Source organism: Emys orbicularis, chromosome 11, assembly GCF_028017835.1.
Source record: "Emys orbicularis isolate rEmyOrb1 chromosome 11, rEmyOrb1.hap1, whole genome shotgun sequence".
Lineage (NCBI taxonomy): Eukaryota > Metazoa > Chordata > Testudines > Emydidae > Emys > Emys orbicularis.
The window spans coordinates 40,891,669-40,913,261 of NC_088693.1; the positions used below are offsets into that span (position 1 = coordinate 40,891,669).

The 21,593-nt window shown below is 40.8% G+C and overlaps 1 pseudogene; it reads right to left on the reverse strand.

The window, feature by feature from the left end:
* The window catches only part of LOC135885792 (dynein axonemal heavy chain 11-like), a 184,110-nt pseudogene that overhangs the window by 9,778 nt on the left and 152,739 nt on the right, over window positions 1-21,593 (reverse strand).

Consider the following 21,593-nt stretch of genomic DNA (forward strand, 5'->3'; position numbering starts at 1 on the left):
TTATTTTGAAAAGCTTCCGTTTTTAACACTGCAATGTAGCACTGTTGTAATGAAGAGCTTTGACTTACTTGAAGTATAACCCAATGGCCTTCTTTTGATGCTTTTACCATAGCTATTTCTGCTACCGCTTCCTGTCCTTAACCCAGAGGTACATTGTGGCGTCAGTGGTAAATTCAAGCTTGCTCCCTAAACAGAACAATATATTGTATCACTTCAACTCAAATAATTAATATCGTTCAAAGAATCACGTACTGTGCACAGAGCATTTAAATGGAACACATCATAGAAGTCACTAAACTGAGAACAAAACAAAACAAAAACAATAAAAAAAACCCCTCCAAAATATAGTTTCATTATATCAGATGGACTAATATGTTTTATTCCTTTTGTGCTTCTTACAATATAAAATTGCAGATACAATAAGAGGCAATCCAGAAGGAGAACAACCAACTAATTCCCACTAAGGAAATCACTACCTACTACACATATAAAATACAATTATACCACAAAAATGCACTGCTGGTAATGTAATGTAAAGGCAAATATAAAAAAAAACTTCTGACTAAAATAACAGACTAGGGTATCTGTTAAGCAGCTGCACATCCTATCTATGTACACACACAGTACAAGGAGTTAACTTGTAGTCATTACATTGAAATTGGGGGGGGAGGGGGGAGAGTCATGGCATAAGGAAGGATGAGTTGAAATTAACTCATTTGTCTCTTATCAATGTAACTGGGCCAAATTCTCCTCATGCAAAACTATTGACTTGCACTCATCTAATCAAAACAGATGCTGGCCCTTTATTTTTTCACCAGAGAGCCACCAACAATTGCATTGTACTCTGTCTGAGTCAAGCACTATAATTGTCATAAAGGAGTATGTTTTCCAAATGTCATATATTTCATGAATTAACATGTGACGGTACTCAACAATAATGGAGGTTCCTTATTTATTTCTCTAGAGGTATTAATTGTAATAACATTAATTACAATGAATTCTTTTGGTATTAATGTGAATGAGTAGGAGTTCCACTCCAATTCAATAGAAAGTTTGTTAGTTGTAAGCATTCCCTTTTGTGCAACATTAACAGACATGTTTGGCCTGGACTTACCTAATGATTCTATGGTTTTCAGTGGGTCAACTCCAGAAGATAAATGAAAACTAGCAGGACTGTTTTCTTAAAACTATTTTGCAAACTCAGTTTTATGCCTCTCTACATATTTGGTTCCAAATTTCTCTTCAACAAAGTTCCTATAAATTAAGAGTTGCAAAATGATAACGCTTCAGGGAAACCAACATTTAAAAGCTATAGAAAAACCATTTATACTACTAGTATTTAATCATGACTCATATTTGGTAGAAATCCAAGAACACCACACTCTGGAGGCAAAAAATCGGTCCCTCTAAGTGTTCAGGTTAGTATCCAACCTAACACCATACGTCATCTGATCTGGTCTCCTGGCTCACATAATAATCAGCTTCTGGAGGGAACGTTTCATTTTCCATTCTTGTGAAAACTTCTCTTTCTTTGGACATTCTGATTCCGCCACTTTTTTCCCTTCCTTTTGGGGAGCCTTCAATATCTTTATCCAACCCACAAAATTCATCCCTAAAACGCATTGTCTAGAGATGAAGAAAACCCTAAGCACACATTTGACTGTATCCATGTATATTTTGAACAGCAAAAAATCCCAAATTATTTGCACAAATTTTGGTTTTTTAAAAACAATGTTTGTGGGCTTCCTTGAACGTCTACCCCGGTTCCTGAGTACACACTGGATCACCTTAATTGTACTCCATGCAGCGCTGGAGTGAAAATCCAGTAGCCGATTTTAGTTGTGGTCAATATGAACTCTGAGTAAGAAGTCAAGTTCCCAAGCATCGATTTCCTTATTCATAAGTAAAAGCTGCAAGACAAAACATTTACATAATTAACTGAACAATTCCCCATGTAATGCCTACAGCTCTTTACATTTGTAAGAGCTTAGGACCTCATTCATGACCAAATCCCAAGTTCAAGCAGTTTTTTTAAACATGCAGTCTATGGATACCATAACATATTGATTTAAATATAGAAGTGTTCCCTACTGCAGTTGAATCGATTCACAGTAGATAAGTGGACAAAAGGTAGCAGTTGGATGAGCCTGTTTGAATCAAACAAAAAACACCCTGAACCTTCATACAAAATTTGAACCAAACCCCAAACCTAAAGCTGTTTTGAAGTTCAAAACATTTAACTCTTTCTGTTAATTTTTTGTTCCCATCCGTGTGCCTTTTTTATATGGGACCAGGGATAGAAACACTAAAATGTGGGGAGAAATGAAATTTTATGGTGCTCCTGGCTCAGTCAAAACCAAATAGCACTGGAATGTCATATTACATTTCCAGAACTGAGAGGATTGGATAAGCAACCAAATTTTTGGATGGTTATCAAATCTGAATCTGAACTATCTAAGGTTAGCACATTGCCAGCTTTTGGCAACTACTTTTTAGAAATCGAAAGTAAACCTAAAACCACTCTAGTATTTAACTGTCTGGTGCAAGGCTCTGTTGCTTGCCAACATTTGGAATGTACTGAGGCAGCGTTTCTGCTAAGTGTTAGTAGCCACCACTGCCATCAGAGCAGCAAAAAATGTGCCAAATAAACGACTGACTGCAACTGCCCCTTTCCAACAGAACAGGAATGTTTTTGGGGGGAGAGGGGAGGGCGGGAGCGTCCCTGCCCCTGGTGGAGGTCATTATTCTCCGGAAACTGGTAAACCAACCCTGGCTCATGTAGATACTTGAGAATAGGAAATGTTTTGCCTTTGAAATGCACCAGATTACATGTAGCTTCAAAGAGTGTTCATGGGGAAGACACCCCCGGGACCACCTTACAAGGGCTTTATTTCTTGCCTGCAAATTAGTCAGTTCAAAACACTGCTCTCCTCTCATCTCAGCCCTCAAATCTAACACTGCAGATGCCATTTGCAAAATGGGGGGGTAAGAAAGGAAAGCGACTGTTTCAGAGAAGACAAAAATATTTCTAAAAAATGAAGCCAGGCGCTGTAGAGACAGGAATAAGATGCAGTTCAGCTGGCAAGTAATACACTGACAGTCTGATGGATTTTTGAGGCATTTCAATAAATCCCTCTTTTTCAACTTCAGCAGGGGCGCATTGAAACAGCTACATTTTCCAAATGGCAGACAGACAATAGCATCTAAATTATTTTTAAGAAAGCACCCACGGCATTATGATGACTACAACTAAATCCATTTTAAAGTGGGGGGAGGGGGGGTCAACAAATGTATTGAGCTCTTTGTGAAGTGCCTCACTGACATTTCCCAACTCCCTCCGCTTTTTGCCTTTTTTTTTTTTGAGAAACCTGGTAAAATGCACTAAAGGATTTAAGGTTATCATCTGTCTCTCTGTCTAACTTCTGACACATCTTTATGACAATAAAGAGTCACAGTCAACTGTAATAGGAGGGCAACACAATGAATCCTGGTAAGTCAGGGAGGGAGGTCATTTTTTTTTCAACTTCACTGCCCTCTCACCCCCATTTCTTCCTCACATAACAGAAGTGCCATCTGTTCCTACCCCAAACATGCATGTATTTGATTTCTATTCAGTAATAGCTAACAGAAAAAGAGATTATCAAGCGATCTAAAGCACTCATCAGCATTAGTAGTCTCTCCCATCCAATGTGTTTTGTTTGCACCTCCAAAGATTTAGAGACAAAAAGTGCTGTCATTGCCTATAATTATTCCTCTCTCTGGTAGGGGACCATATATTCAAAGGTACAGAACATGGCTGCAGTAAGGAAATATGAGGCTCTAAAAGTTTTGGGAGCCCCAGATGAAAGGAGGGATGTTTAGTTTATAGTTTTGTGTGTTCTAGCTTGCAGTCATATAGCAAGCAATATTACTTGGGTGCTGTGCTATCAAGATGCTGCATTAGAATACATCATTACCAAGTAACAATGTTGCATGATGCAATGTCACCTTGTAGTGATGCAAAAATCAGTATACCTTGCAGCTGGAGTGTCACCATTAATAATGTGGCTCCAAAAATCGACTCTGTACAAAAGTCATCCCACGGTTCCATGTTTAGTGTAGCTCAATGACTTCATCTCCAATCTGTGCAGTTTACAAGTAAAAATAGATTTTTTTCCTAACTGCCAGGTCAGCAAACTCAACTTGGGATCTTAAAGTCAAGCTGGGTTCTTTCCTTCCTATCTTGTTACCAGTGCTAATGATTCTGTAGGCCAAATCCTGCCCTCAGTTACATCTGGTGCCACCTCATGAAAGCATGGCTCTACATTTGGACTTTAATTAATGGTTCAATTGAGGCCAATTTGTGGTTGTCCTGAAGTAGTGCTAAAAAGAAAAGAAAGGAATATGCATTTTGTTACCCAGACAAGCAGACATGACAAGATACATTCATGGAGCATATCTGCTGAGACAGCTGGTGCCAATTTGACTTAATTACTTTTCAAAGTAGAATGGCACTTTAAACCCAAATTTCTTGATGATCTAACCTCTGTCCCATTCCTCCTCCCTCACTTTCTGCCCCTCCCTCTCCACTCCTGATTCATAGATATTAAGGCCAGAAGGGGCCATTGTGGCCATCTAGTCTGACTTTAGAACTTCCTCAAAATAATTCCTAGAGTAGATCTTTTTGAAAAACATCCCATCTTGATTTTAAAATAGTCAGCAATAAAGAAGCCACCACAAACCTTGGTGAACTGTTCCAATGGTTAATTATTCTCATGGTTAAATTATCTGTCCCTCTTCTGTTTCTTTCTGTTCCTTTCCCTGCCTCCTCTCGCCTCACCCTCCTACTGCTTTCGTCTTCCTCCTGCCTACTTGCTTAATTAAACCAGCTCTTATATGTTCAGGGCCTTTCCACACCACTGCAAAATGGGAGCAGAGCCGGGAGTGGGGCAGATCCTGGAGCACAGGAGATGTATGGGCAGCACTCCCACACTGTGGAACTAACTGGCATGGTAAGACAGTGGAATACAGCCAGGAAAATTTCTGAAATGCAGGCTGTGTCATTGCAGGGGAACTCCAGGAAGTTATACTTGTGCTTCGGAGTAGCTATTTTGTATAGCTATTAATTAATCACAAGAATAAGAGGCTTTTTACAAAAGGTGGAGGTAGAGGGGAAGGCATCAGCTTAGCAGTGTTATGTGGTTCAGCTGCAGGGGACCTCCCTATACATGGCTACTAGCTGGGGTTTTGATGCAGGAGTTGTGGAGGGCCAATAAATCCAAGATTATGTACCCATGGATCTACCAGAATAAGGAGAGAGTTAATCAGAGCAAAGGCTACCAAAGCCTTGGGGCTGCAGTAGATGCTGCAGAGGAACTGCTGAGGGGGCTGGGAAGAATTCCTTGTGTCCTGTAGGGCTGCCTACCCCAAGCCCAGCTGCTCATGCTCAGGGTGGTGGGCAATCTACAATGCAGCTGTGCAAATCAAATATTGCATAAGCAGAGTCTGAAGCAGATCTGTCTGGCAAACCTCCTGATTTCTACATTATGTCAAAATACATGAGTCAACATTTCATTTTCCCAAATTTTCAGTAATTTAGTTGCCCTATTCTTGTCCTTTATATCCTACACCCGGATGACATTTTTGAACCATATTTTAGGAGCTTAATTTGATCAAATGATCCAAGGGAACTCCCAGTAGATACCTCTGCTTTAATGCTAGATGTGTTACAATGGTTAGCATTTCTGACAATGAAGTTTTATTCTGCTCCAGTTAATTTTTAGGTAATACATGCTTTATTTTTGACATGAGTCAGGAATGCAGGTCCCTTTTTTTGCAGTTCAGTTAGAAAATAAAAAAAAATAAAATACAGAGCTCACCCTTGCAAAGTGCTGAGCCCCCTCAAAGCCAGCAGAGGGTGCTCAGCACCTTGCTGGACCAACCCCATAATACATCTCCCAATGCGATAGACTTCACGGTGACCTGTAGGTGACCCGGAAGGAGTTGAGGCAAGACACAGCTAAAGGACTGATATTCGGATTTGGCAAATACTAGCAGTGTCTGAATATCAGCTTTCACGGCCACTTTCCCCTTCTCCACATGGGGAGCCCAGTGCTTAATTTGAATGAAAGAGGTGTGGAGCTCAAGCGATTAGGTGCTGGGGTTCAAGCAATATTTTTAACATTAAAAAACGATACAGCAAGCCGAGAGGTACCGGGGCTTAGCCTTGCCAAGCCCTGGCACAAATTAAGCACTGACTCAACCTCCTCCTTCCCCACAACACATGTTCAACAAGCCAAACCAACTCCTCTCCTAAATTTACCACCTTCCTCCAGGACATGGCAGCTAACATCCCAATAGGTCCTCGGCCCTTCTCCTCTGTCCCCATTTGTTTTTTTTTTTTTTTCCAAAAGGAACTTGTAGCTTGTGGGGAGGGGTGCTAAGGCCTGTGCCCATCATACAACCCCCTCCATGAACCCAGGAGAGCAATGTCTGGATTGAGAAGCAAAGACATAACAGAGAAATTTCCAGCCGTGCGAAGAAAAAAAAAAAGCATTTTATACCAAATCAGAAAACATTACACAATACTCTTCCCTCGCCTCGTAAGAACAGCCATTTGGGTCAGACCAAAGGTCAGTCTAGCCCAGTATCCTGTCTTCCGACAGTGGCCAATGCCAGGTGCTTCAGAGGGAATGACCAGAATAGGAAATCATCAAGTGGTCCATTCCTTGTCGCCCATTCCCATATTTTTGCAAACACAGGCTAGGGACACCATCCCTGCCCATCCTGGCTAATAGCCATTGATGAACCTATCCTCCATTAATTTATCTAGTTCTTTTTTGAACCCTGTTATGGTCTTGACTTTCACAATATCCTCTGGCAAGGAGTTCCACAGGCTGGCTGTGCGTTGTATGAAGAAATGCTTCCTTTTGTTTGTTTTAAACCTGCCACCTATTAATTTCATTTGGTGACCTCTAGTTCTTGTGTTATGAGGAGTACCTTTAAATAACACTTCCTTAATTACTTTCTCCTCCCCTGCTGGGTTCTGTGTGTGTGAAAACCATGCCATCCTTGGATGACCAAGTATATAATTTTAAAAATGAATCCAGCTCCCACATTTTGCTCCCAGGATGGCTAATGGGAAAATCAACTCTCTTCACTGGGATAACTTTTCAGGGATGATATAGTTTTTGTGTCCTTAAGAAAGCAACTTTGAGTGGCTGGGAGTACTGTGGAAATTGCACACTCAGCCCCAGGGAGCATCTCAGACTCAGGGTGACACTGATGGACCAAAGGCCAACTCTCCAGAGGCCCAGTAGAACAGTCCTTCAGCATAAGCAGCTCAAGCACCAGTATGAAGTGCTAGTAAATGTACAAACCAGTTCAATCTCTCCCTCCCTCAGTGGGAAGAGAGGAGGAGGAGATATCTCTATGGCAGAATCTCTCCTCACACTCAGCAGATCGGGGCCTTGCACATCGTAAGGTTAGTTCTGCATAGCTAATGACTTATGGAGCAAAGTGTTGTGGGGGAAAGAGATCATGGACTAAGCAAGTACGTGCATGAGCACACGCCCACCCAACAACATACAAAGGTGTGTCCGTAACAGACATACCACACCTGGAAAGCTAACTGGGCTGTGAAGGTAAGCGTGTCTCTTTCAAACAGACCACGACTGATGTACATTAAATTGGAGTATGTCACACACTCAATCAGGTTGTTTACGCGCTCCCATCCATTGTCAGAGGGTTCTGCCAGCTGCACTGCTTTGTGAAATACAACATAAAAAGCCTGTGACAGAAGGGAGACAAGGGTCTAAGCCAATGGTAACACTAGATTAAAACAGCAGCACACAAACATATTGATCTCTTCCTGAATAGTAACCTGGAGTGAGAACTGATATATTGGATTGATTTTATTCAGCTCTTCCATGAGGAAATAGAGCTGGGAAGCTCTTGCCACTACTGGCCGGTAACGCTCACAAGCCTCATTGATCTTTACTTTGTTGACTTTTGCTTCCAAAACCTGCAATATACCAGAGATACAGAAACTATGTGTGAAGAGCTGGACCTGGCCTGAACAAGACTGACAGGATTCAGTGAGCAGCCCTGCAACAGAGGCCTTGGGAGAAGCCAGAGGGTTGGAAAATGATGGAGGTAGCAACAACTTTTGGGTCTGGTTCTGGAAGGTTCTAAGAGCCTTAGATTCTGCAAGGTTCGAGATGTGACGTACTCTCAACTCCCATTACAGTCAATGAGAGCTGAGAGCATTCAGGACCCAGCAGGAGGTGCTCACCCTTTGAAGGATCAGGCCGTTGAGGAAGCCACAAGATTAAGAACAACTTGAACTTGTTTTCCCTGCTTCAGTTACTTTTCAAATCATTTTAGGGCATTAGAAATTCAAAGGGCCGCATCCTATAATTGTTTTACATGCAGCACTCCCAATAAGGCAATGGAGTTTTGAGTGCAGACATTGCAGGATTGAGTCGCAAATATTTAATTTCAACCCATTTGTTTCTCACTGCTCAAACATTTTAAAAGAAAGAAAGAAAATAAATCAGTGATTACTTTCCCTCAATGGGTTTTGTGAACTGAGAATAGAGAGAAGACACAGAAAGTATCCAGCTTCTATATATGCCCATAGCAAATGCAGCTGCTTGTAACGTGCTAGAACATCTGCAGGAACATGACATTCATGCAGAATCACACACATTAGAATATAGCTTTATAGAGAGAACAGTTTAGTTATGAAAGCAACATAAATCTATTTTATAATAGCTTTGTCCACCACCTCCCCTTGCTCTCTGTACATAATTTTAACTGAAGAATACTGTCAAACTGGTCATAATGGGACAAATCCTCAAGTCCTTCATCATTTTTTCCTCAGTCCTTAGTAGTTTGAGTAATGTCATGGTAAAAAATGACTAGGGATTTCAGGAGTTGGCCCTTTTTGCATTAATAGCCACGCTGTAATTATATCTCTTCAGGAGAGGCATGAAGCTACCAAAAGAATAACAGGCGGAAGACATCAGTGCCTATCTGAAACAGCTAACCTCATTCCAGGCAGAGCTGATCACATTTTGTAAGAGGCACTGCTAGTCCACAGAAACTAGGCAACAAGGACCCGAGTTTCTATTCCCCTGCACCTTGCATAGTCATTTACAGCAGTGAAAGGTAAGTGGTAGAAATGTTACCATTCCAACTTTACACTGCTGTAAATGATGGCACAAGGTCCATGGAAATGGACAATCAGGCCCCCAAATGTGAATTTTTGCAGAGTAAGAGGCAACCCCTTCCCTGGTTCCTTTACAAGTCCCAGCTAAACTCTCTTCCTTAGGATTCACACTCAACCATTTTTAAAAGCAAGTGTTCTAAAAGGTTCTTTTAAACTCCAGTCTGTCCCAACAACCTGTTTATAAAGAGTTCTGATGCTTTAGTTTATTCGATGGCTTCTTTTGAAAGAGGCTTTTAATTGAATGTTTGCTATCTACTGCTTTTTCATCAATATAGGCTGTTTCCTGAGGATTTTTACAGGGGAAACTTTGGCAATGATTTATGTTAGTTTAAAGTTATCTAGGAGATGGGTAAAGATGACCCCACAGTAAGATGAATACAAGCCTGCAGCTAATGTGCAGATTCGCAATTTACTGGGTTCCTTGGGAACATCTTACTCACAGTCCCCTAAGGAGAGTCCAGGCAGGATGCATACACACAGGGTAATCAGTTCCAGCCACATTCTCTCATTCTTCCCTCTGACTTCAGGGCTCAGACAAGCCTGATGGAAGAGTAGCCCAGCAGGGTTCACAGCTTTCAGCTCTATCTAGTCTCACAGCACTTACTGAATCCTCTCCACCTAAGGAAGACCTTCAGAAGTAAGCGTCTTCCTTTTAAAAAGACACTGTCACATGATTAATGTTCCAAGACATTTCTGTAGTTGTTTGTTGATGTTATCTATTCTGAGTTGGGGAAGGGTTGGGATAATAGCATCTCTGTATTCTGATCTGGCTTGAATGCTGACATCCTCAGATTTTTTGGTCAAGTCATTTAATCATCACCTCAGTTTCCCTATCTGTGAAACGGGTGAAGTATGTATTTTTCTACCTAACAGGGATGAACTGAGGATGAATTAATTAGTTTGTAAAGCACTTTGCAGATGAAAAGGAGATGTAAGTGCTACGTATTTATTACTGATATCACACGACATTTTATACTTATGAATGTAATATTTCTCTCTAAACTGCATATGAACCATGACTTTAAAATGCAATGATTTCTAACATTAGCTTCTTGGTTTGCATACTTAGCACTGTTTGCACAAGAGATGCAATGATGTGCATCAGCATAGCAGAAATTAATATAGAGCTCCAAAATGCGTATTGCATTCATCACTTTCCTGTTACCTTCTTGAGTTCCTCAATTTGTATGCGGTTCATTATGCATCCACTGAAAGGGTTTTCCATACTGGACATATGTTTTTACAGTCAGTTCTGACTACTTAGAGCCAGAGAAAACAGCTCAAGTGATTGAATCTGCCTGCCTGCATTTCACTGGAGTAATTCTTGCACTGTTCCCTCCTGTTGTTTTATCCAATCTCCTCGGGACCTTGGGAGTTAGGTGCCTAGGTGCTTTTTGAAAAACCCACTATGTGCCTATCTGTATCAGTGCCTAAATACCTTTAAAAATGTGGCCCCTTAGTTTTATGATTGAGCAATGTCAAAACAACCAATAACTCAATACAGTGCAATCTTAACAAAATTCTAAACCAAACAACATAGAAAGATATCAGTAAGCATTTGGCTCATAAGAAACTATGAAAAGAGATGTGTCAAAGAAAAGCTAATTTTCAGTTAACAGTCACATGTGAAATGTAAAACATCAGTCTAATTCTCTTCTTCTTGCAGCTTTTATTTTGAACTTATAAAAGGATTTCATTGTGATTAAAACATTTTAGAATTATCAGGGTACAAATTAGAGAGAGGTTCTACTACACAACATACACATGCAGTTTCACCTATGTACATAACCGAGCTATTAAAAAGAATCTCTGAAACACACTGAGATCCTCACAGATTAATATGTTGAAAAAAGAAGTGATGCAATAAGTATAATTATGAAACAAAAACATCTGGTTTTGATCAAAAAGAGCCATTTTCATCTTATCAAAATGATCAGTATTGTTGCTGATCTGATTCTTTTCATATTTTACCTTTAGTTCTATTTCTGCTGCTGTGTGTAGTGTTGTTTCCAGCTTTTCAACCAGAAGTGTATCCCCCAAGAAATTACCCTTGGCAGCTGAAAGGCGTGCCAGTAATTCATCCTCAAGCATTTTCAACTCAATTTTAAAATAATTTTGCTGCTTTGTGAGTTCAGACTGAAATGAAGATGGCTAGTTTGCAAATCTATAAATCAAACAATGTTAATATAGGAAATATCGCATCTCTTTGCTTCAAACACACTGATCTCCTAAACCTTCATTATAAACCTAGATTTTAGTAATTAAGTTTTGGATTAACATTAAAAGGAAGAAAATGTATAAATTGTGACCTTTTTTCTGATTATTATTAAACATATTTAAATAAGAAAAATTAGCTAATTACTGGCTATAGATTCCATCCTAATAAATCTGAGTTGAACATCCAGATTTATGTCTGACCATATCTTACAATTATTTCTGTGTACACCACACACCAGTCATGTCATCCTCTTTCAGGCAAAAATATGCAGAAGCGGGAAGAAGTCATACACAACATTAATAGCTTCAAAGCCATGGAAAGCCATGTGGGTCAGCTTTTGTGGCCTGCATCATGCGGGAGGTCAGACTAGATGACCATATTGGTCCCTTCTGACCTTAAAGTCTATGAGTCTATGAGTCTAAAACTTGAGGCATTATCCCCTTGGTTCATAGGGGTAGTAGCTGAGCAGACATAGCCTGGGGTGTGCCTTAAGTGTACAGACCCTTGATGATTTGCAAAGAATCATGGCCCCAAATGTCAGTCTGAGGGAATTCATGTGGCATGCCTACCCCACCAACAGCAGCAGAAGCAGCTTAGTGACCTTGCTGGCATTGGTCCCTGGTCTCCAGTTGCAACTTTGCAGTGAGTACAATCCATAGATCAGGAGCATGAACTTCTCAGCACTTATCTGTGACAAATCCGTGGGGTTCTGAAAGGATTATGCTATCTACAGGCAGTTCCCCAGGCCCCTTCTGATGACTGATACCTCCAACCCCCAGCCAATAGAATCCCACACTTGTAGAGAGGTTGAGGAGAAGCTGCTGGGGAAGGAGTATCAGTATACCAGTGTATCAGTAGGGAGGATTCTGCATGTAGTTGCGCTGTGGGGGTGTCATGAAAAAACACCCCCCTGAGTGCAGCAAGTTTCAGCGCTGTGAAGCGCCAGGGTAGACAGTGCACCAGTGCTGGTAGCTACGCCCCTCATGGAGGTGGTTTTTTTAGAGCGCTGGGAGCACTCTGCCATGACCACACAAGCCATGTTAAAGCGCTGGCGCGGCAGCGCTTTAGTGTTGCCAGTGTAGACTAGCCCTTAAGAAGGCTGTTCTCAATAGGTAGACAAACTGAGAAGTAAGATTTAAAGTTAAGTGGGGAAATTAAGATAACAAGAGAAAAAAGGTGAAAGGATCAGGACAGGAATGTGAGGACTGTGATGACTCCACTTTGTTCCTCAGTTTGACCTGTTTGATTAGGGATCTGGGAGCTGCTGTAATTAGAACTAAATTTCAAGAGTCAGGAATTTGTTACTGTGGCTCACTAACTACTTTCTCCCAGTATGATTAAAGAGTAGAGAAAAGGAACTGAAGGAATTCTATGCTATTCCATTAATAGAGTTCTCTCTTGCCTAAATTGTAGGTAAGAGCTGCATTATGGCAACTTTCCCAGGGTTATGTGAGTTAAAGAGATTAGACAAGCCGGGTAACATAACAAGCTAGCATGCATGAGCCCTATAGTCAGAAACAATCTTGGGCAATAGAGGCAATGACCATGAGAGATGGGATATTCTCAGTTTCTGGCAGGGCCATGGGATGGAAGGGAGAATCCCTGGTAGTTGCAAAAGGGCTGTAGGTGCAGCTAAACTAGAGGGAGGGAAAGGGTTCAGGATTGTAATGGGGAGGAGGGGGAAATGCCACTAGATAAAAGGGGAGTGAATAGCTGAGGAACCCACTTATATCAGCCTGTCTCTATCTCAGAGAGGAGGGTACACGACTTGAATGGAGGGGGATACAGCTCCCTATGTCAAAATAGTGAAATAAAGAAATCAAGTTAATAAAGTGGAGGATATGGCTCCCTTCCAGCCACTCCTCCTCTTGGGGAGAGGAGACAAGAGCATTGCTAAATGGTGCCTATTTTTGATCCCTGCATGGCAACACATATGTTGGCATAACCCCTCCGGTGCTACAGTAGGGAAGTGAGGAAGATTCCATATTGGTGTGTTGGGGAACACTACTCAGCTGGGTCTCACAAGGTCCCCGGGTAGTACAGCCAGGATTGTGCAGATAGAACCCTGGCCCACACTTTAGTTTTCCCCTGTCATGTGTGTAAAGCCTCACATAAGAACATAAGAATGGCCATACTGGGTCAGACCAAAGGTCCATCCAGCCCAGTATCCTATCTACCGACAGTGGCCAATGCCAGGTGTCCCAGAGGGAGTGAACCTAACAGGTAATGATCAAGTGATCTCTCTCCTGCCATCCATCTCCACCCTCTGACAAACAGAGGCTAGGGACACCATTCCTTACCCATCCTAGCTAATAGCCATTAATGGGCTTAACCTCCATGAATTTATCTAGTTCTCTTTTAAACCCTGTTATAGTCCTAGCCTTCATAACCTGCTCAGCAAGGAGTTCCACAGGTTGACTGTGCACTGTGTGAAGAAGAACTTCCTTTTATTTGTTTTAAACCTGCTGCCCATTAATTTCATTTGGCGGCCCCTAGTTCTTATATTATGGGAACAAGTAAATAACTTTTCCTTATTCACTTTCTCCACACCACTCATGATTTTATATACCTATATACAGGGAAGGGTTAAGCAGCTGGAAGATGCAGCTGGGCCCAACCTTTCAAGGGCCATGCAGTACCCAGATGGTAGCACACCCAATCACACAGGTGCCGGAGAACTTTGATGAAAAGATACATTAAATATAGATAAACGTAAGTGGAGAGATGGCTGATGGCGTGATAGCAAACTGATTTACCTTCCTTTCTTTAGCATATGCCTTCCAAGTAGTGGGTCAGGTACACGTTCAATGGTTACATCCGAGTTCTCTATCAAAACAGGATCTCCAGCAACAACTACCTGCTGTATAATATCAACATACCTGTAAAAATCCACAGGGGTCGGGGGAGACATGGACACAGTGCTGAAGATGTTAGCAGACAACTCAGTTAATTATTTCACTGGATACTTTGATAAGCTTATATAGTAAGAAAGCAGTTTATTAGAGTTTTTAATGCTTCCTTGGATATAAAGAAAACAGTTCATGATAAAATTAGCCCCCGCACCTTTTCAGTAGCTCAACAAATAAATGTTCCTATTCCTACTAATTCTGGTAGCTGCCAACTAGCTTTTATCCTGCCTGGCTCAAATGGATGACTTTCAAATCTGAGCCATATCTGCTTTTTATCCATTTGATCCCTCTGGAGCGGGGGGTCAATCAATAGAGGCCAATGTTCATCGTTTGTAAGAATAGTGGCATTTTGTGTGGACATATATCACTAGGCAAGCCTTCATTGTTCCATTTAGCAATTGTTGCATCATCCGTCAGCATGGAGATTGGATCAAGACCTGCCGTCATTGGAATGGGGACCTAAAGTAATAAAGGTTAACTTTTAAATTGCTAGTTTCAATGGCTTGTGTGTCACAATATCTTTTCACACATATTTGTAATGCATCTAAAGAACAAACTGCATCAACAGAAAAAAAAATGCATTACGCTTCTTAACTTTTTACTAATCAACACATGAATGTAAGAAATTGGGTTATAATTTTAAACAGTCAAAAGACAGGGATGTATATTAAACCTTTAGCAGTATAATCAGTACCCGATTGGCCAATTTCCACTCTCAGCTACACTGTCTCATAGCTATAAGAAATCCTCTGTCTTCAAATAAATTACTGCAGATTAGGGTGGTATAACAGAGCAGAATTTAGCTCTACACATGTGGGCAAATTACCATGAAAACCTCCTGCTTTTTGTACATCCGGACTGTAGAGTGTTTCAAATTATGGCCTTAACATTATTACATTAATATAAATGTGTATATTTTATTTCCATGTTTTTAAGAAAAAAGGAATTCAGGCCCAAATTTTGCCCTGTATTAGCACAAAGTTGATCTAACACAGGCTAAACCAGCCCATAGACGAGACGTAATCAATTATTTTTTGTCAAGGTCTAAATTTCTTGGTCAAGGTCCAAACTCCAGAGAAAATAATACAAAAATAAAATTAAGAATAAGAGAATAAAAAGATTTTGTGGTCTGTTCAAAAGCGTCTGGAGGTCCAGATTTGGTCCACCGTCTGCCTATTGACTACCCTTGCCACAGAGCTACTTACCGTTCCTTTGACACCTGCTATTCCACCCATTGTTGCAAAGAGTATATCTGGGGAAATGGAGGAATGTTTTCTTTATACACCGAAAGTCCTTAGTTGCTAGGATGGTCCCTTGGTGTTATTGGGAGCCTGCATAATAATTTAGAGCAGCCCCCAGACTGCTCTAATTTACTGAGGCCAGCCTGGCATCCAGACAGCCCCAGGATCAGGAGAGGATAAAAGCAGTCTAATGCCAACTTTGCACTCTCTTCTCCTCCTGAGCTGTGCCTAGCACTCTCTCTGGTCAAAGCACATGATTCACAAAACACTAATTACTATACTGCTTTCACTGTGAGCTTCCACGTTTTCATAGACAAAAGCTACTGTGTGGAATGCCACAGTGAAATTGCAGCACAAAACACTGGTATTATGTAATTATAATATTTTATAATATCTTAAATAAGATTATTTCTTTAAATGTACGCTAAGTGATTCATAATAGAAACATCTCAAACAAATTAGTTAATCATATAAAACACTATATGTAACTTTTTATTTCTCTCTTTCTTTGTAATTAGCTTGGAGACTGGCCCTCAGTCAAAACTAGCCACCTGGAAAGTTTCAGCTTGTAACATTCAGCTTTTTGTGAGTCATAAATGTGCAAAAAAGACTTTTTTACAATAGAAAAAATATCTTTTTTCCCCATCCTTGCATAATTCAATACCAGTGAATGGATTTTACTCAGGCTTGCAAAAAAAAAAAAATCACATTTCAACTGAAACCAAGCATGAAAAATTTCAGATGTAAAGGAAATTTTCATCTGAAGGAAAGTTATGAACACGAGACAACAGCAGGTTCAGATGGAAGTCTCAATGCAACCTTAACTATAGCATTCACCACGAAGCCAGTGTTATAACCGAACACTAAATCTTGCTCTGTGCGCCGTTGGTGCACAATGGAGGGGCGAGAATAGAGTATTAACAGCCTGTCCCCTCATACAAGCAGCAGGGAAGCTTCTCGCCACAGCACTAAGCAGAATACTGGCTGGGCCTGGCAATTGCTCTGAGTTGCAAACCATTTCCCCAAGGTCTTTGGGTTAGTCTGCATGGCCAGCCCTCATCACCTAGTGAATATGTTTCAAACAACAGTAAGCACTAGCCAGTGGCATAATTTGCTCTTGTTCAGGAGTGCACTTGGCTGATTTATTATTTCCAAATTTACCTTCCTATACAATGAGATATTTGCAGAAAGTACATTTAAGCTACATGGTGAGTCAACAGGTAAAAAAGGAAATACAGCAGATGTTGGATTTTTCTGATTAATTGTGCTTTTAAAAAAATAAACAGTATAAGCACTTCAATTAAGAAGGTGTGTGTAAGTCTTGAATTACCTGCTAGTAAGGCATCCACAGGTTTTGAACTAGCTCATGCCTATATCTCTTTGCAAATGAACCAGCATAAGAAATAAAAGCTGCAGGTAGGAGCATATCTCCACACAGAGTTTGCTCTTGTTCATGATCCTGAGGGACTGACTGAACCCATCTCACATCTTCGGACTAGAATACAAGGATTAAAGATCCTTGTTAATTAATTGTTTACAAACAAACTGCTAAAAGGAAGTTGTTATTGCTCTGGGAACATGTGGGGTTACTCACACATGTTAGAAACAAGACAAATAGTTTGGAGTTCGCACATAGCAAGCCTCATACAATTATGTTGCACAAAATAGCCTGTGTTTAATGTTATGTTGATCTACTGCAGGTTGCTTTTGGCAGTGGGGGGACAAGATCCAATCAACAGCATAGTAGTAAAGGGATAGCTATGCTGCATAGATGCAGGAATTTCTAGGGAAGGGTTAAAGCTTCGTCTTGAGTCTGGTTGGCTTTGGGGACTGGTAATATCTCTGATATCCACATGACTTGTGAAAAATCAACTCAGGGCATTAGTGGTGGAAAAGTTGTTGAAAATGGCTGTTTGGTGATTTATATGAAATGAGTTGGTGGCCTCAGTTCTGTGATTAGCAAGCAGATGACCACAGCATTATTGTCACCAATCAGAGGCCAAAGATGGAATGGATACAGAGACAGAACTAACGTCTCAGGCCCTAGAGATGATCTTTTGTGTCAGGGCTCAGTGACACTGGTGGAGTGGCAGGGAAAACTTACACTGCCATTGCCTGTTTCCGGTTCTTGATCTTGCATCCACTAGAGTCAATAGGAGATTTGCTATTGACTTTAACTGGTCCATGATTGATCCCTTGTTTCTTTTCCTGTGGCTAGACAACTTCAGCTTCCAAGACTGTGGAAGTACTTTCCCCAGGAATTAGTATACTAACAAATAACCAGTGCTTGTGTTTTCTCTTCTGATGATTTTCAGGATGAAATTCCATTTAGTCTAAAAAATTTAATATCCATATTAATGCAATAGAAAGATCCACTTGTGCAGCACTTGCTCAAAGGGAATTTTGGGAATGATTACCTTTCTAGTATTTGCCCGTGCAATGTGCAACTATCACTGCATCAAGGCTGCATAAAGCTAATGAAATAAAATGTTCTCAGCAAAAATTAAGATGAAAAGTAATCAATCCTCTTGTTCACTAGGGATATGGTCTAAGTGTATTCACTTCATACAGGCCATGCAACAACCATCCAATGGTAACAGCTTTGGGTCATTACTGACCTTGGTCGAATTTGATACAATTATGTACAGGTGATAGACTTAGTATCCCACCACCAATCCCTTGAGCTATCCAGTCTCTTCACTGAACTGTTGCTTTGAGAGGTGCCTGGTGAAGGACTTGCCATTAAAATTCACCTGACTGTCATCTTCATCTAGTGAATGACTCAACTTTTCTTTCCTTTCATCTCCGTCTCCTCCTTTAGATTATTTTCATTATACGCCTCCCCTTTTCATCGCTCTGTTGCTATTCCAGTGCTTGTCAACCGCAGCAGGGGGTCATGGTGGAACCAAACAATATGATACATTAGGCAGAAGAAAATAATATCTGATGCTCCAGAATAACCATTTATTGCAATAATTTTGAAAGGTCTGCTGTATTAGAGCCTTTATTATTCTGTATTATGTATGTGGTTTAATTTTACAGGCATTAGTTTCTCACTAAAAATATACTATACTTTCAATTCAGTTGGGATGTTAACATTTTAAATTATTTGATTTTGCTTCTTTAAACAGAAACAGTGAGCCTTTTGCATTCTCCTTCAGTCAATCAATCCTTTCTATGGTTTCTGGAAATGCTGTGCTTTATTTTAAGTTCTGCCAGAGAGACTGAGCAATATAATTTTACGTAATAACAAACAGATATTTTATTTTTGCTGTCCACATATTTGGTTATCCAAGTCAGCTTCAAACGACTGGCTCAAATTGCACAACACCTATAATGCCAGTAAACTATGGCAAGAGATTCCCCAAATGAATTTTAACATGGAATAAAATAGCTGAAAAAAATATATAAGGTAAAAATCTAGTTGGATGATAAATGAAAAATCTATTAGTGAATATGGATTCCCCTGAGCCAACCTGAATCAACAGACAATATGGATTTTTGATAATTCATTGGTTTGCCATTATTTATTCTCTCTCATGTAATACCCACTGCACATCTCAGAGAGCTAATTAGAGAATTATCATATTACTTAACTAAGTAGCCCAAACTGTATTATTCTGTATGTACCCGAAGCAAGGGCAGTATCATTAGCATTGTTTAATTGTTGCAAATAAAGCCATTGCATCTTATTAAATCATCGTCATTGTCAATACCTACGATTCACTAGATCCATTCTTTTAATGTTCTTGGATGTGTTAGTTACTAGGTAATCTTACTGTTAATATATACCACAGTGAGGCAAAATATAAGAAAATGTAAAGGTCAAAAACATGCTTCTATTATGAAAAAAATGAATGATAATGACATAATTTTTTCAGCTCATCAGGTTCTTTGCTAAGTGCCTCTGTTATTGCCAGATCAGTAGTGTATAACAAAGAAATGCTTTCTGGAGGCTGCTTCATTAGCCTGCCCTGTAGGACCTCACCTCCAGACCTTTCACTAATCTGTTGGCCAGCTCAATAGTCTTGTTAGTTCTATTCACTTCTTCCTGGCAGCGGATTTGCTCAGCTGTAGCTCTCTGAAAGGCAGTGGTTAAGGCAGCCAGGTTTGTGTCTAGTTCCTTCAAATAAAAACAGTAAGAAACAACTTTGGACATTGTAAGAACAAGTAAAAATATTTCTGCTGTCTTATTTTATATTTCTGAAAGTTAAATTATACACTGTGAGAAAGATGTAAACATGACTGCTCTTAGCATCCTTTCCCAAATCACACCATCAGACGGTACAGTTGGAAAGCAGTAGGAAAAAGTGGCAGTTCCTGTAATTTTTGATATTTGCTCAAAACAGCATTAAAAAAAGAAACCACAGATTTGATCTCATAAGAGGGAAAGAAGACGGACCTTTTTTTCAGAAAAGTATCTCAAATTTAGCAAGCTTTAATATCATGTATTTCTTATAAGATTGCATACTTTATAGGCGGTGTCAAAAACACTCTGTCGAGAGCTCCATTCGGAAGCTAAAGAGAACAGACAGGTTTAATGATGAGGGGTAAAAATTTGCTAAACAGCATACACTACAAAGTTAGCTCGACATAAGTCGCCTTGCATCAATCTGTTAGTGTGTGTGTCTATGCTCAAATTTGTCTTTGGCTGACATAAGAGCCCAGTTATAGTGACACAGTAAGCAGCTCTCCCTTGTGTGCAACTGCCCAACCCACCATGGAACTCCATGTACTAGATGCATTCCCACCTGGGGTAGACAGGCAGTATTGTACCTCCTGGGCCTGTGGGGAGAAGAAACTGTGCAGGCACCGCCACAGACCAGCCATAGAAATATGGACATCTATGAACAGACTGCAGGGGGGACAGGGCCAGCTCCAGGCACCAGCTTAACAAGCTGATGTTGATCCCTATCTTAGCCCTTTGCCTGCATCCGCCATCAGGGCCAGCTCCAGCATTTCTGCGGCCCCAAGCAAAAAAAAAAAAAAAAAAAAAAAAAAAAGCCGCGATCGCAATTGCGATCAGCAGCAGCAATTGGAAAAAAAAAAAAGCCACGATCAGCGGCGGCAGTTCAGCGGCAGGTCCTTCGCTCCTAGAGGGAGTGAGGGACCTGCCGCCCCCGAATTGCCGCAGGTGCCGCCCCTCTCCCTTGGCCGCCCCAAGCACCTGCTTGTTAAGCTGGTGCCTGGAGCCGGCCCTGATGGCATTGCACATCTGTAGACTGCACTTGCCACTCAGGTCTCCACTGTCAGTGCAACTCTCATTCTGGTGTCCCTGTATTGGGAGGGCTGGGGTGAGCTCAGTTGACAGACCCTAGGACTGTTGCCTTTCACAGCCAGAAACACTGCAGCCACTGCTTGGTGTCCCAAATCTGCATTACAATGAGATCCCACCATTCAGTGCTCATTTCTTGGGCCCAGAAGCAGCACTCCACCATCTGCAGCTGCTTTGTGAATTTTACCGATAACCTTCAAATTGTTTTTCACCACATCCTCAATAAACCATCCTCATATCCTCCATCCTTCCGAAGGGTCTGTAAATCAGGAAAATCATGTGTCCTGTTTGCAATGTTCATGAGAATAGTGCCATCTCTGTGGGCGCTCTGGTTCTGTCAGAGATGGTGGACACTAAAAAGTGCTACATGGGTTTGTGGGATTAAAAAAGAGGCGCAAAAACTATGGGATGACATTATCAGATGAAGAAAGTTGCATACTGGGAAGTTGATCCTCTAGTGCCCAGAGATCCCTGGGCAACTCATTTCTACCCCACAACACAGTTGTGTCAAAAGACATTGTGTCAGATGGCAGTGCCTGGCACACTGGTATACCCATGGTATTCCACATGGTGCATTGTCAAGCACTCCTGGTGAATACCTGCAGCATCCATGCAAGCAACCAAGATGCATATGCACAAACTATATACAAACTTCAGTGGCTGTATGCTGCTGTAACTTGCGTCAATCACAGTTTGTAGCTGTAGCCATGGCCATAATAAATAAATAAATAGTCAATGG